Source organism: Argentina silus, assembly GCF_951799395.1.
Source record: "Argentina silus genome assembly, chromosome: Y".
NCBI lineage: Eukaryota > Metazoa > Chordata > Actinopteri > Argentiniformes > Argentinidae > Argentina > Argentina silus.
This window is the reverse complement of record NC_139654.1, coordinates 27,542,137-27,558,975: the sequence shown is the minus strand read 5'-3', so window position 1 is coordinate 27,558,975 and position 16,839 is coordinate 27,542,137. Positions and strand designations below refer to the sequence as shown.

Below are 16,839 nucleotides of genomic sequence, written 5' to 3'. Positions count from 1 at the left end.
TGCCGACTATCCATCGGCCCAGAGGGGCAAAAGATTCCAAATCAGGAAGGACCTGAGGAGGAAGAAACGAATACAGAAGTGAGAGACAAGCTTGAAAAGAAGTTCATCGAAACCAGCACCAGCCTGGACGAAGACAGAAGTGAGAGACGAGCCAGTTTTTCAGACAGAGGAACCCCCGAGACCATGGAGGGGGAAACCACCTATGTGATACCCTTAGTAGAAGAAGAGGAGGAGCAGCGAAGGAGGTGAACCCATCCCCATGGGAAAAACTGGGGGCTAAGCCTAAGGCCCTACAAAAGGAACCACCAACTGCCCCAGTAGTAGCACACTGAGGGTACTGGGAGGAAACCATGGGGGGAAACCAAGGGGGCCCCTAGGCACCTATGTGGGGAACTTGTGGGGAACAATACGAAGAGTGAACAGAGAAAAATAAAAAGGGTGAGGTTAATCACCAATAGCTACTATTGTGCACAAGGTCTGAAGGAGGATCTGGACATATGGCAAGGAGAACGGTTTCGAGGGAGCTAAAGGCAAAGAAGTGGCTCACCGAGACCTATGGAAAAAGATAGCCGAAGTGAGGCTAAAACTAACAATGGAAATAGTGCACCAGCGAGTGCACACAACACAAGGAGAGCACTGGCGAGGAAACGCAGAAGTGGATCGCTACGTGCAACTCCGCAGAGTCATAATGGTCGGCAGTGGGAAGTGGGAGAAATCACCTAAGGGCAAGGTGGTCCCACCGGAAAGCGTGGTGGAGGTAGTGCAGGCTGTGCATGACAATGTGGGCCATGCAGGCCTGGTACCCACACGCAAGGAATTGGAGAAACTGCTACTTTGGATCCCTGAGCGCCATGTCCGTGAAGTCCTCAAAAGCTGTGATGTATGTGGTCAATATAACGCAGGCCGGAGAGGGCAGGAGTGGCAGGACAGACAATCAAGAGCACCATCCCATGGGGAGCCGTTCGCATGCACGTGGCCGGGCCCATGGGGGTGAACGGGAAAAAGGGAGAGAAATATCTCCTAGTACTCGTGGACTCGAAGTCCGGGTATGTGAAGGCCGTGAAAAAGGCCGACGGGAGCAGTATGGTGGTAATGTTGGATCAGACTTGTGGAATTCTGGGGGTGCCTAAAGAGTTAAGGACGGACAATGGATGGAGCACGAAAACACTGGAGCTAGGGGAGGCGCTGAATGACAGATGTCGAGAAGGCCGACCCTCCCCAGCAGAAGAATTAAACCGACGCCCATTCCGGTCAGAGGATATAGGAAGAGGCACCCCAGCAGATAAACCAGAGGCCAAGCCGAAAGTACCATTCAAGGTGGGACAGAGGGTCTGGATAAAAGCAAGATACCATCCAACCGATGCTGCAGTAAAAGCAAAATACGAAAAGTCAGACATAGTAGTACAGATACTCGACCATAACACAGTGTTATTACAGAGTACGGGGGTCCAAGGAGTGGCAGCAGTTGAAACCAATTTTTTAGCTGGATAAAACCAGGATCCCAAAATGGCCACGAATGTACAGAGTCTACCACCCTGGGTCCGTGTGGCCACGGTTAAGGGGGTGGTTGTTACCAGGAGAGATGCAAGAGGGCTCAGAGCAGGCCGAGCCCTCAACCTATTGAAATTAGCTAAGAACGGATTCATGTCAAATGAAAAGGAGGTGTTGGAATGGAAGCGCATTGGGAATGCATGTGCGATATGCCTGGAACCGTCCCCCCTGGAGGAGAGATGGACTGGCCCAGGAAAAGACAAACCAATAAGGGTGGACGCAAGAAATACATGCCCAGAAACCGCCCAGTCAAGACATCGGTGATGACATGGATGTGGGTGTGGCAAAGGTTTGATGTACCTGAAGGCACATATAAAGAAGACCTCCGGCTGGAGGGCAGACCACTCGGAGAAGCCAACTGGGGAAGACAATTAGAAGAGGATCTAAGGAGAGGAGCCTCTCTCAAGAAGCAACACCAGGAGTATCTAACACTAAAAACGGAAGGGATGCTTAGGAAAAACCCGGGGGAATTGTAGGCCGCAGTAAGTGAACCAAGAAACCACTAACAGACCTCCCTACCAACACGACCACGGACTGAATAACGACAATGAGATGCTACATGATAGGAAATTGTGTGATAGGGATGGCGGGCCTGATGGCGGTCTTAGCCATTCTTTATTTTTGTGGGAATGAACCATGGGAGGACACGCATGAGCGGGTATACTATACCAGTACGAAGAGGTTCAACCAGTCATGCTGGCTGGCGGAGCAGAAAATGGTAACCCTTCCCGGCTGGGAAGCGGATCTCCAAACAAAGGGAAGAAATAGTACCATCCCAGCGTTGAGAGTACTGCTGGAATTATGGAATGAAACTGAGGATGGAGGAAACCACATCCCTGGGTGGACAGAGAATAATTCCACAGCCCTGGATAATGGAAACACAGAGGTACTGGCCTACTGGCTACGAATATTGAGAAATGAGACCACACCGAAGGATGCCTTGGAGGGGGTAGAACCAGTGGGACAGAATTTAATGATGATTTTTCTAAGTCTGAATACCAAAACAAGGAAAAGGGTGCAATGTAATTGGATACACACAATGACATCCACTCCTAAATGGTACTGCACGGAGGGATGCGTCCTGGCACCTGGAAACAACCATAAAACATAAGGACACTGGATAAAAGACTAAGTATTTAGTGCTCCCTATAAAAATGAGTCATGTGTAATGATACTCCCTAAACAAGGACCGTTTTGGGGTACCTACAACCTGGCATGTAAACAAACTCTCCGGCCTATAAAATGGCCTAACGATACAAGAAGGCAACCAGGCCAGAATTCAATCGATACAATTGAGCAGACGACTGAGGAAAATGTGGAACCCCTCACCCTGGCTCTATTGGGAGTCAACACCACTGATACCATGGAGAGAAGGCGGGCAAGGATCAGCAAGAGTAAGGACCTGGCCCTGCAATGTTTCAGAGAAAAGATGATGCCCCTGACCGAACCACCATGCTATTGGAACCTAGGACTGTTGGCACAGAATTGTTCAAAGGGACAACATCGGTTGGTGCTAAGTCAAGTAAATAAACCAGTCTTTTATCTAAACAAAGCAACTTATATAAATACCCCATGGGTGTTTTATGATCATTGGCTGAACGACACTCTCCCTTGGATATGGATAACTAAAGTTAAGCATTTGGAGACGGACTACCGACCCGGGACTCGGATAACCGGCAGTAGCCTAGCAGGCCAAGTGGAACAGGAAATGTTCGTGCAAACCATGCCAACACCAGACGAGTTAATGGAGGCGCCCACAGGAGATTTCAACAGTATTGACGAATGCACAGCAGAGAAACTATTCGAAGCAATGAACGGGACCAAATTCGTCAGCAATGGAGCCTCACCGAGGTGCGAGTTATGGCAGGTCTGGGATGGCTTGTGGGGAACCTGGAAGAATGACTGCTCCTATGTCAAAGGCAACAAAACAGTGAAGGGTGTGATGCAAGCATGGTATGAGGGGTACAACCGAGACGCTGCTAGTACCTGGTGGGGCTTCCAAGAAGAGGAAGTTAAGGCATGGGTGAAATCGTGTTTAGATAAATCCAGTAACTACTGGGTGAAATATCAATACTTAGCCACTGTATACTCTAGGTCAGGGGCTATTCTACCAGGACAGTTGTCCAGTTATCAACCAGAGCTCTATGTGACGCCTAGACCATGGAAAATGACCTGTGACAACGCTAACACCACATGCCTGATCAAGCTGGCCAGGGGAGACTGTTCAATGGTGACAGGATGGGTAGGAAAGACACTTGCCCAATTATGGCCATATCTCCTGTTGTTGTTGGGCATACTGATCGTGGGGGTGGTTATACTGGTGATGGTGAAAGGAGGGGCAACAGCTCTGTGCGAGTCAATGATAAAACGACGACAAGATAGGGAAGGGCTTCTTCAAGGGGAGGAGCTCACACACGCATAAACGCAGCAGGCAACAAAAACTTGGGCTCATAACTGGCTCTGTAGTCTGAGATTACGCTGAAGGAAAAGAAGAGCATGACATTTAGTCTCACTGTTGCTGCCTTATCAGAACGACCATGACTTCTAACACCAGCTGCTGGAAGCACTCTGTACCTAATAGAACTGAAAAAAGCCTGTTACCATATTACAAGAACAGGAGGATTCTTCGGTCCGGAAAGAGGATGTTCAGAGCCGGGATCCAGGCCATGGAGGGGGTGTCGCCGAGGGCGAGATTAGTATGGCCTTTTCCCGGCCTAAACACCATTCCCAACGTTACCCAGTTAAGCACAGCAGGATTGGCCCGAGGTTTGAGAGCAACCTTGGTGAATCACCATGACACTGCTAGAAAGAGAAAAAGCTTAGCAGCTGGGGGCCCAACCTGACGAGGGACACCGCGGCTGCGGATGTTCCTGAAACACATTCTATCTTTGATCTATGCTTCAAATAGGTGCAACTGCATAACTGCATATGAATGATAAGTTGATTAAAATAGGTGTAAACTGCATTACTGCTTATAAATGATAAGTTGATTCAAATGTGTGAAACTGATTAATGATAAGTTGATTCAAATGTGTGTAACTGATTAATGATAAGTTGAGTCAAATATATATAATTGGTTCATGATAAATGAGTTCAAATATGTGCAAAAGGCAAAACTGAATAAGAGAAATTATAAGGGTAGTGTATGACTCCGGGTCAACATATCTGGTTGGACCTCGTAGTGATAACGGTTTAACTGATACTGAAGTAGGCAATCAAATGCATTAATGTTTGACTGTATAATTCTTACTCAGAAATGATTACTGAAGTAGGCCACCATACTAATGTTTGACTGTATAATTCTTACTCAGGGATGATTACTGAAGTAGGCTAATCATGTGTGCTAATGTTGATTGTATACCATATGTACTAAATGTTAACTTTGAGAAATGCCTAGATTAGTATGGCACAAAAAAGGATTAATAGTGTAGGATTGCAGAAGTCCACAATAAAAAGTGTCCTTGAGTCCATGTTTGAGCATGAGAGTGATGAGTATGACCAGTAGACATAACAACAGGTGCCCTTATGCCCATGACTAAGCATGGGTGCGAACTCAGGGTGATGAAATGAACTAGATCGAATTCTATGCCTGACAAAATGGGTGGGGGTAACAAAAAGCCCCATTGCAAGATTATAAAAAGAGCTCCCTGGAGCAGTACAACGGACTTTCCCCGCTGCGGAGCGTAACACCAGAAGGCCCGGAGCAGGACTGAGTGTGTTGAAGAATACCCCGGAGTGGAAACTGGAGTTTTTCATACTCTAGCACCTGAGCAGGATCTCCTTGTCCGGAGCTCACACTCTGATTAAATTCTGACTTCAGGACTCGCCACTCGAGTACAACGGAGGACCTTGGCGGACCTTTGTTTGTATAACAACAGCTCTGGCGGATAGAGGAACCGGCTTCGCTCTGATCAAGTGACACTGGGGCTTCTCTAAATTTCACAGGCAGAGTAGGGACAGACTGATAGGTTTTATTCTTTTCAAATTTTTATAATTTTTTGAATACTAGCATTTTACCATTTAATCACTCTGCCTGTAATGCTGCAATGTTTTAAGCCATCATTAAAGAATTTAACTTGCATTTAAAGGAACAGTTTTCTCAATTTTAATTCATATATATATATATTTTTTTTTCTTTTTTCTTTTTCTATTTTTTTTTTTTAGTCATTCCATCCCTCATAAGCCTTTTTACCTCCTCCTGGTAACATAAAATATTATAGACTACTGTGCATAATACATCTTAGGATCTGAAGGGTTATATCTGGCCCCTTATTACCTCCTTTGGGTAAATTATCTTTACCGATAAACCCTTTATCCGCAACCACACCAACTGGCACTCATATCAGATTAGAGCGGTCGTTAACCATAGAGACTACCCACTTCTGTGTACGGTTTTTATTTGGGGTGATTTTTCAGTGCAGCTGAGGTGGGTAGAGGAAGATATGGGAGGAACTATGGGATGTAGACCGTTAACAGCGGAGTGAATCTAATCGACACCAACCTACATAGGACCAGTCAGCATCTGACAGGGTAAGACCCCTCAGGCTGAGGATCCATAACCTGTTATCAGAGGGTTGGTCGGGGGTTCTGTACAGAGCCTAAATTCCCGGGAGACATTTCGACATTTCGGGCACAAACTTCCGGATCATCGATTTCAAGGTCCGATTGAACTGCTCACAAAGGCCATCAGTGGCCGGGTGGTAAACACTGGTTCGAATCGCCTTGATGTTCAACAACCCGTACAGTTCCTTAAGGGTGCGTGACATAAAATTGGTGCCCTGGTCGGTGAGAATCTCTTTCGGGATTCCCACCCGGGAGATTACTTGAAACAATGCCTGCGCTACACTCCTGGCAGAAATATTGCGCAGCGGTATTGCCTCGGGGTATCGGGTTGCGTAATCTATCAAGACCAACACAAATCGATATCCCTGTGTACACCAATCAAATGGCCCGATAATATCCATGGCAATGCGGTCGAATGGGTTCTCGACCAATGGTAAGGGCCGCAAGGGGGCCCGTGGAATGGCTGGGGGATTTACCAACTGACATTCGCGACAGGAAGCGCACCACCTACGCACCTCTGCCCGAATTCCCGGCCAATAAAATCGAGCCATTATACGGTTTAGTGTCTTATCATAACCTAAATGGCCCGCCATGGGGTTAAAAATGAGCCGCCTGGAAGACCATTTCCCGGCGGCTACGGGGAACCAACAACTGGGTTACTTCCTCCTGACTATGTGAGTCACGACTTACTCGGTATAACCTGTCGCTGATGATCGCAAAATAGGGGTGGGCGCGCACTGTGTCTGGCCGTACCAAAGTACCATCAATCCCTATCACTTGGTCATAGGCCGATCGTAGGGTCTCGTCACGAGACTGCTCGAGGGGGAAGTCACCTAGCAGCGGATAGTTCGGCGGGGAAATCTCGGGTTGAGACCCCCCCGCCGGCTCCGGCTCCTCGGCAGTGTCGCGAGGTGCCGCCTCAGCACAGAGCACATTACACGCCTCACACCTCCCTCTCTGTCATGCCCGGTAGCCCGCTTTACCGCTTGAGGAAACCCCTCCCAATCTCCACCCAGAACAAGGGGATGCGTGAGGCGCGGGCTAACCGCCGCCTGTACACTATGCTTTTTCCCCTCATAATGAATTTCGATAGCGACCACAGGGTATTCGTGAATGTCCCCATGCACACACTTCACCAACACCCTCGATGCCTTTAACAATGCCCCCGGTCGAACCAGGCGCTCCTGGATCATGGACTGCATGCAGCCCGAATCCAAGAACGCCTGGTGCGTATCGTGTTGTATCCTTACCGGAACACAATACGCCTCTCCTGGTCCGGGGGGAGGGCCCGGTATGTTGCCGATGCGGACGACCTGCCCCACCTCCATCACTGGGCAATTCGCCTGCACATGGCCCGGCCGTCCGCATCGCCAACACATCCCCCCTGCTTCCTGTGGGGCCAGGGCTGGTTCTCGATATGCCTGCCCCTGCCATCTCGTCCTCGGGGCGGGCGCCGGCCTCTCCTCGTCCGGCACCACGGCTCCTTCCGGGCGCCGGCCCCCCACCCCCTGGCGCGGGGCCGGGGTTGGTTGCCGGGGCTCCCGCGGTGGGAGGGAGAGATGGTCCTCCGCCAAGGTCACGGTGGCCGTGAGATCCTGGGGCCGGTGGTACTGGACCCAGGCGGCGGTCCGGGCCGGGATCCCCGTGAGGAACTGCTCCATCACCACCCGGTCCCCGACCTCCTCCGCCGAGCTGTTTCTTAGGTCCAGCCACCGCCACGCGCTGTCCCGCAGCCGCTGTGCGTAGGCAAAGGGCCGGCTCCCCTCATCCATCGTCAGGGCCCGGAACCGGCGACGGTGTTCCTCCGGGGTGAGGCCCAGGCGGTCTCGAATTGCCCGGGCTAGGGACGGATAATCCCACTGGGCGGCCGCTGGCAGGCTGTGGGCAGCGAGCTGCGCCTCACCTGACAGGAGGGGCAGCATATGGTACGCCCACTTGCCGTCCGGCCACCCCGAGATCCTCGCCGTCCCCTCGAACACCGCCAGGAACACCTCCGGGTCGTCCAGGTCCCCCATTTTCTGGAGGTAGACCTTGGGGGGGGACCTTGTGCCGACCCGGGCACCGGCCCCGCCTTGATGGCCCCGACGAGCTCCCGGAGGAGGGCACGGTCCTCAGCCCTCGCCGTCACCATCTCCCCCACCGCGGACTGCTGCTCCTGCTGCAGGTGGGCCTGCTGCTCCAGGATAAGGGTCATCCTGGAGATGGCCGCACTTAATGTCTCCATCTTCCTCTGTGCCCCACGTTGGGTGCCAATGTAGCAAGGTCCTAGACACAGAGGCGGACTCGGTGGTGGTGATAAGGGTAGATTGCCTGTTTATTTAGAATTCTGCTTCTTTCTCCGGTCCTCGTCGACTTTTCAGACTATTAGCTTTTCAGCCTTCTCCTCTACCTCTCCGTCGCTGTCGTCCAGCCCTCCGACTAAAAGCAGAGGCACACACATCTTAAACCATTCGTTAACGAGGCTTCATTCGCAACAGGTGTGCGACACCTTGGCCACGGTCCTGTAGCACCCTCTACAGGCCGAACGCTGCATGTGTCCCCACATATAAATAAATAGAAGCCTTTTTTTTATTTTATTTTATTTAATAAAGGCTGTGCAACCTTGCCAGTGTGTCTCTGGTTTGAATGAAGTTGAGAAGAAGTTTTAGATTTCTGTATTCTCACCTGATATGCATACTAGAAGGGTTGTTGAGTACAGTGGTAGTAAAAATCATGTTTAGCCTTGGAATATTATTTGTGTCCAGTCCATTATGTGTTCCCTATGCAATCTAGAGGTGGTACTTTTAACTGTTGGGCCACAGTAAAGGGTCAATAAATCTTTGTATGACACCCCTCATGATTGAAACTCAGTTGATATACAGTCGAAGTCGGAAGTTTACATACACCTTAGCCAAATACATTTAAACTCAGTTTCTCACAATTCCTGACATTTAATCCTAGTAACCATTCCCTGTCTTAGGTCAGTTAGGATCCTTATTATATTTTAAGAATTTGAAATGTCAGAATAATAGTAGAGAGAATTATTTATTTCAGCTTTTATTTCTTTCATCACATTCCCAGTGGGTCAGAAGTTTACATACACAGTTAGTATTTGGTAGCATTGCCTTTAAATTGTTTAACTTGGGTCAAACGTTTTGGGTAACCTTCCACAAGCTTCCCACAATAAATTGGTGGAATTTTGGCCCATTCCTCCTGATAGAACTTGTGTAACTGAGTCAGATTTGTAGGCCTCCTTGCTCGCACACGCTTTTTCAGTTCTGCCCACACATTTTCTGGAGGGTTGAGGTCAGGGCTTTGTGATGGCCACTCCAATACCTTGACTTTGTTGTCATTAAACCATTTTGCCACAAATTTGGAAATATGCTTGGGGTCATTGTCCATTTGGAAGACCCATTTGCGACCAAGCTTTAACTTTCTGGCTGATTTCTTGAAATATTGCTTCAATATATCCACATAATTTTCCTTCCTCATGATGTCATCTATTTTGTGAAGTGAACCAGTCCCTCCTGCAGCAAAGCACCCCCACAACATGATGATGTTCTTCGGCTTGCAATCCTCCCCCTTTTTCCTCCGAACATAATGATGGTCATTATGGCTAAACAGTTCAATTTTTGTTTCATCAGACCAGAGGACATTTCTCCAAAAAGTAAGATCTTTGTCCCCATGTGCAGTAGCAAACTGTAGTCTGGCTTTTTCATGGCGGTTTCTGGGCAGTGGCTTCTTCCTTGCTGAGTGGCCTTTTAGGTTATGCCGATATAGGACTCGTTTTACTGTGGATATAGATACTTTTGTACCTGTTTCCTCCAGCATCTTCACAAGGTCCTTTGTTGTTGTTCTGGGATTGATTTGCACGCCAAAGTACGTTCATCTCTAGGAGACAGAACGCGTCTCCTTCCTGAGTGGTATGACGGCTGCGTGGTCCCATGGTGTTTATACTTGCGTACTATTGTTTGTACAGATGAACGTGGTACCTTCAGGTGTTTGGAAATTGCTCCCAAGGATGAACCAGACTTGTGGAGGTCCACAATTTTTTTTCGGAGGTCTTGGCTGATTTCTTTTGATTTCCCCATAATGTCAAGCAAAGACGCACTGAGTTTGAAGGTAGGCCTTAAAATGCATCCACAGGTACACAACATTTTCAAAGTCAAAGTCAAAGTGGCTTTATTGTCAATTCTTCACATGTCAAGACATACAAAGGAATCGAGAGGACGTTTCTCACTCTCCCACGGTGAGACAGATAAAGTCCGTAGTGTTTTTTTTTGGGGGGGGGGGGCCTGAAGGGTTGGGAGGGGATCGGGGTGGTTGGGAGGGGGGGTGGTGGTTTCAGCTTCCTGACAGCTTGGAGGATGTGGCTGGGGGAAGTGAGGGGAGAGAATTTAGCTTCCTGACAGCTTGGGGTATGAAGCTTTTCGTGAGTCTGGTGGTGTGGGCACGGAGGCTCCTATACCTTCTTCCAGAAGGCAGGAGGCTGAACAGACTGTGTGCGGGGTGGCTTGCGTCGCTCACAATCGAGGTAGCTTTGCGGGTGAGGCGGGTGGAGTAAGTGTCTTGCAGGGAAGGGAGTGGGGCACCAATGATCTTAGCAGCTGTGTTCACAATGCGTTGCAGTGCTTTCCTACTGTGTTCGGTGCAGCTACCGCCCCACACAGTGATGCAGCTGGACAGGATGCTTTCAATGGTGCCTCGGTAGAATGTTGTCAGGATCGGTGTGGGAGCTTTCGCTCGCTTCAGCTTGCGGAGGAAGTAGAGGCGCCGCTGGGCTGTCTTCGCCAGTGATGCGGTGTTGGTGGTCCAGGAGAGGTCCTCACTGATGTGCACCCCCAGGAATTTGGTGCTGCTCACTCTCTCCACAGCAGCACCATCGATGGTCAGTGGTGGGTGTTCGGTGTGCCCTCTCCGGAAGTCGACCACAATCTCCTTCGTTTTGCTGACATTCAGCAGGAGGTTGTTGTCTCTGCACCACGTGGTCAGAAGGTTGACCTCCTTTCTATAGTGGGTCTCGTCGTTCTTGGAGATGAGACCCACCAGAGTTGTGTCGTCCGCAAACTTCACCATGTGATTGGTGCTGTGGGTTGATGTGCAGTCGTGAGTCAGCAGGGTGAAGAGCAGGGGACTGAGCACACAGCCTTGGGGGGCCCCTGTGCTGAGTGTGATGCTGCTCGAGGTGTTGTTGCCGACTCGTACTGCTTGTGGTCTCTCGCTGAGGAAGTCCAGCAGCCAGTTGCAGAGGGAGGTGTTGAGCCCCAGCTGGTCCAGTTTACAGATCAGTTGTTGCGGGATTATGGTGTTAAATGCTGAGCTAAAGTCTATGAAAAGCATTCTCACATATGAGTCTGCTTTTTCCAGGTGGGTGAGGGCTGGGTGGAGAGCAGAGCAGATTGCGTCCTCTGTGGAACGTTTTGCTCGGTATGCAAACTGAAAGGGGTCCAGGGTGGGGGGGAGGATGGACTTAATGTGAGACATGACTAGCCGTTCAAAGCACTTCATGATGATGGGGGTCAGTGCTACAGGGCGATAGTCATTGAAGCAGGATGGAGCGGATTTCTTTGGCACAGGTATGATGATGGAGGTCTTGAAATGTGATGGGACAGCAGCTTGACGCAAAGAAGTGTTAAAGATGTCCGTGAAGACATCCTTAAGCTCCTCTGCGCAGTCCCTCAGCACACGGCCTGGGATGTTGTCTGGGCCTGTTGCTTTGCGGGGGTTGATGGTAGAGAGTGTCCTCTTCACACTGGCAGCAGACAGGCACAGGACCTGATCGTGGGGGGGGGGTGGAGTTTTCTGTGGGCTTGTAGTGTTTGTTGCTTCAAACCGTGCAAAGAAGCTGTTGAGGTTGTTGAGCAGAGAGATGTTGTCGCAGGTCTGTGGCGCGGGCTTGTAGTCCGTTATGGTCTGAATGCCCTGCCACAGGCTCCGCGTGTCTCTGCTGTCCTTGAAGTGGCAGGTAATCTTATTTGTATAGTCCAGTTTTGCTTTCTTGATGCCACGGGACAGGCTGGCTCTCGCTGTTCTTAGGCCATTTTCATCCCCGGCTCTGAAGGCTTTGTCTCTGGCCCTCAGCAGCCGATGGACTGCCCCTGTCAGCCATGGCTTCTGGTTAGCCCGAGTGATGATAGTCTTTTTGTGGGTCACATCATCAGAGCACTTTCGGATGTAGGAGAGGACAGTGTCTGTAAGCTCCTCATTGTCCGTATGGTTGTTCTGTGTGGCTGCTTGCTTGAACATGTCCCAGTCTGTTGTTGCAAGACAGTCCTTGAGAGCAGACCTGGACCCCTCCGGCCACACAGTTATCTCTTTCCGGACCGGTTTTCCGACTTTCACTCTGGGCCTATATGCTGGCATTAGCATGACAGTGATGTGATCAGAGAGTCCGATGTGGGGGAGGGGGGAGGCCTTGTATGCTCCTTTGTGAGAAGTGTAGACCAAGTCCAAGGTGTTTTCCCCTCTTGTTGGGAAATTGACATGCTGATGGAGTTTTGGTAGGACAGTCTTAAGGTCAGCATGATTAAAATCTCCAGCGAGGATGGTAAATCCATCTGGGTGTGCTGTCTGTTGTTCACTGATGGCCTGGTACAGTTCACAAAGTGCCGCATTCCTGTCACTGTTGCTGGAGGTTGGAGGGATGTATACTGCGGCTAGCAAGACCGCAGTAAACTCCCTCGGCAGATAGAAAGGACGGCACTTTATGATCATAAACTCCGCCAGTGGTGAACAGTGTCTGCATACTACCACAGCGTCCCGGCACCACGCATCACGAATGTAAACACAAACTCCGCCGCCACGCTGTTTACCTCCGTTGACGAGGGCTCTGTCCGCTCGATAGCATGTTAGCTGCTCAAGTTGTACAGCGGAGTCGGGGATGTTGTCGTTAAGCCATGTTTCAGTGAAAACAAGTACACAGCAGTTACTCACTGTCCGATTCGCTGACCTCAGCAGTCGTATATGATCCATTTTGTTGTCCAAGGATCGTACGTTGGCCAGGATGATGGATGGTATGGCTGGGCGAGTTGGACTAGCCGCTAGCCTAGCCCGGATACCTCCGCGCTTGCCCCTCTTCTGCTTCCTCGCGCACCGCTTCCGACCTCTCCTTTCCGGGGGAGTGGTGGCAGTCGAGTCGAGTCGGGTCGGGTCGGGTCGAGTAGTCGCGGGCCGGCGAAGTAATCCGAGCTCTTTGAGTGTCTCTGTTGTGGTGTCCAAAACGTTGTAAATCTTGCTCTCGCAGATGTCTAGCAGAGCCTGTCGACTGTACTTGTATTTCGACGCAGACAGACGAGACGAACACGACAAACTTTCGGGCAAACACTTATTAAACAAACAAAACACCGCATTCTCTGGAGCGCGAGTGGTCGCTGCGTGTGCACGCGCCGCCATCTTGCTAACCTTTTCAAGCTGTTTAAAGGCACAGTCAACTTAGTGTATGTAAACTTCTGACCCACTGGAATTGTGGTATAGTGAAATATAAGTCAAATAATCCGTCTGTAAACAATTGTTGGAAAAATTACTTGTGTCATGCACAAAGTAGATGTCCTAACCGACTTGCCAAAACTATAGTTTGTTAACATGAAATCTGTGGAGTGGTTAAAAAATGAGTTTTAATGACTTCAACTGAAGTGTATGTAAACTTCCGACATCAATTGTATATACTAGAAGGGTTGTTGAGGACCAGTGGTAGTAAAAATCATGTTCAGCCTTGGAAAATATTTTGTGTACAGTCCATTATGTGTCCTACTTTGGCACTTTGAGGTGTTTGGCCAGAGTAAATAGCCAACAACATTTGCTAAGACATGGCTTTAGAGTCAAACTCATCTGATCCATATTCTAGAAGTGTTCCCGGGTATTCCCAGGTGAAACATTCCATGTATCCCAGGTGAAACAGGTGTGTCCGTACTCTCTGATGTGGAGACCAAGGTAATTGCTTTACCTTGACCCAACAGCGAATCTCAGCTCCTGAAAGTGAAGTTTAAAAGAAAATTGAATTACAAAGGCCATTACCATTTCCAAACACTGAACATGTGTAAAGTACTAGCAGCATTATCGAAACTGAGGGAGGTCCATTCCAAGTACAGAGACATATCAATAAGAGACGAGACCTTGCTTGTGATGAACATTGATACATTGAACATTGATGAGAGTGAGGTGACTGGGGCACAAAATGGTGAAGGAAATGACGATGTGATGGCACATATTGATGTAAACGAGGCTGAAAATGATGACACCTGATTCAGAACAAGCGAGAAATGAGCAGAGGGTAGGCATTGCCCTAGATACATGCTTACAACCAGCAGACATTGGACAGGAGATAAAGGAAAGCCCATGACCAGAGACGGACGCAGAATAAGCACAAGGTTGTTACAGGACAAACATGAGGTTGAAAAATTGGTCCACGGGGGTTTTAATATAGCAAAAGTGGGGAGTGGGGTACAAACAAACACGGGGACCAAACGATAAAACAAAGGTGGAGAAAACAAGCTCCATTAAATAATGTACACACTTAACAAGTGGAATAATAAGTCAAACGGGAATCACTGGAACGAACGATACAGGTGGACAGACAGGGTACTCACTACAGACGGGGAGAATCTCGGACAAAGACATGGGGAACACACAGGCTAGATATACAGATAGGGGACAGAACACACAGGTGAGATGATTCAGGGTAGATTGGGAGGCACTGACCCATATAGCCAGAGGGGGGCGCCAGAGTCACCAGACAGCAACCTCAGGCGTGACACATGGTTATTGAAAGCCAAGGAATGGGAACAGAGAGGACATAAGTACCACCTAATTTGACTTAAATACTGCTACATACACCCCTGCTCACTCACTCACTCATTCACTCTCACACACACACACACACACACACACACACACACGGAGTGGTTTAACATTCCTTGAGAGTTGGCTAACCCACCACCGTCTCCCCACCCTCTAAAGTTGGAATATCCCTTGGGAATGCTGATTGTTCCAGACCTTCATTCAGGAAGCACTTTCTTACTTTCATGTTTATATTCCGGCTTGTAGATGTACTTGCTTTCCTGTTCTACTTACACTCACCAAACACTTTATTAGGAACACCTGTACACCTTCTCATGGTGGAGGTGGTGTAATGGTGTGGGGAATGTTTTCTTGGCACACTTTGGGCCCATCAATACCAATCAATCATCGCTTGAATGCCACAGCCTATTTGAGTATTATTGCTGACCATGTGCATCCCTTCATGGCCACAATTTACTCATCTTCTAATGGCTACGTCCAGCATGATAATGCACCATGTCACAAAGCAAAACTCAAACTGGTTTCATGAACATGACAATGAGTTCAGTGTCCTGTAGTGGCCTTCCCAGTCACCGCATCTGAATCCAATAGAACACCTTTGGGATGTGGTAGATTCACAGCTTGAAAGTGCACCTGAAAAATCTGCAGGTATTGCGTGATGTCATCATGGACCAGAATCTCAAAGGAATGTTTCCAACATCTTGTGGAATCAATGCCACGAAGAATTGAGGCTGTTTTGACAGCAAAGGGAGGCCCTATCCAGTATTAGTATAGTGTTTCTAATAAAGTGTTTGGTGAGTGGTAGTGTTCCTAATAAAGTGTTCCGTGAGTGTATATATCTCTATCAATCTAACATTCTATCTATGACCTTCTGACATATTATCTATCTAATGTTCTGTCTTTCCAACCGTATAGCGAACCTTTCAACTACCTGGCCATTATCCTTTCACCAGTCACTACTGCTTCACTCAGTATAAGGCATACTGATTAACCTCTTAATTGTTTTGATCTTTCAATACCTCCCCTCTCTCATCTATCCATCCTCTCATTCATCTATGCATTCACCTCTCACTTTTTTTCAACTACCCAGAAAATCAACAACCCTGATAAAAGCTTTCTGATGCCCATTAAACCTTTAAAACGATAAAGCTTTTTGTAACTCTCATATGGTTAACCAACCAACTCTCTACCCACTCCACTGAAGTACCCCTGTCTCTTTCTATCTATCTAACATTTTATCCCACCGACCAACTAAATCATCTCTAACTTTATCCACTACCATAATAAGACTCTCACTTTCTTTCAACTACCCAGGAAATCTATCTGTCGAAACATCTTTAAACCTTTTCCACAACAAAATGACACTTTGCAAGCCCACAAAGTTTATTTTTTAAATTATTTGTTACAAGCATGCCAAATTAGGCTGCAAACTTTATGGATATTGGCTCAACCAAATTTTACAAACGGGTCATTAGGCCTATAGTTGCAGCTTTCCTTTTTTCTTTCCCTCGACCTTTTCATTTTTATTTTTCCATTATCAGAGTGATAGCCTAATGCTATGGGGGGCTTGGTAGATTCCTGTGCCACATTCTTAACGGGTATAAAATATTTTCACTCCTTTTATTGTTTTGACTGCTCCCCATAGTATGATCGGTTGAGAAATAACCTAGGAAGTCTATTAAACGAAGGGAGAGACTGCGAGTTGGATAGCCAGTTTAAGGGTGTGTTCGAGTCTCATTTGGGGAGACTCAGGGTACATATTTTTCTTATGTTTTACTTTTTTTATTACTTTGCGTTATGAGTTTTAACATGGTAATGAGGTTTGATATACTGTATTTGTTTGTTGAACACATTAAGGTCTCTCTGGCTAATATCTATCAAGATGTTTGATGGCACATAATAATCTTAAAATCTCAATCTGGAATGTGAGGGGTCTTGGGGATTACCTAA

The 16,839-nt window shown here is 48.2% G+C and overlaps 1 pseudogene across 1 annotated transcript in view; it reads left to right on the top strand.

Moving 5' to 3' along the window:
* The first annotated feature begins 966 nt into the window (after positions 1–966).
* LOC310824052 (P2Y purinoceptor 4-like) overlaps positions 967–16,839 on the top strand; it is a 35,914-nt pseudogene continuing 20,041 nt past the window's right edge. Inside the window, exon 1 of the transcript in view lies at positions 967–1,305. The product of the transcript in view is annotated as a P2Y purinoceptor 4-like (transcript). The remainder of the gene's footprint in view (positions 1,306–16,839) is intronic.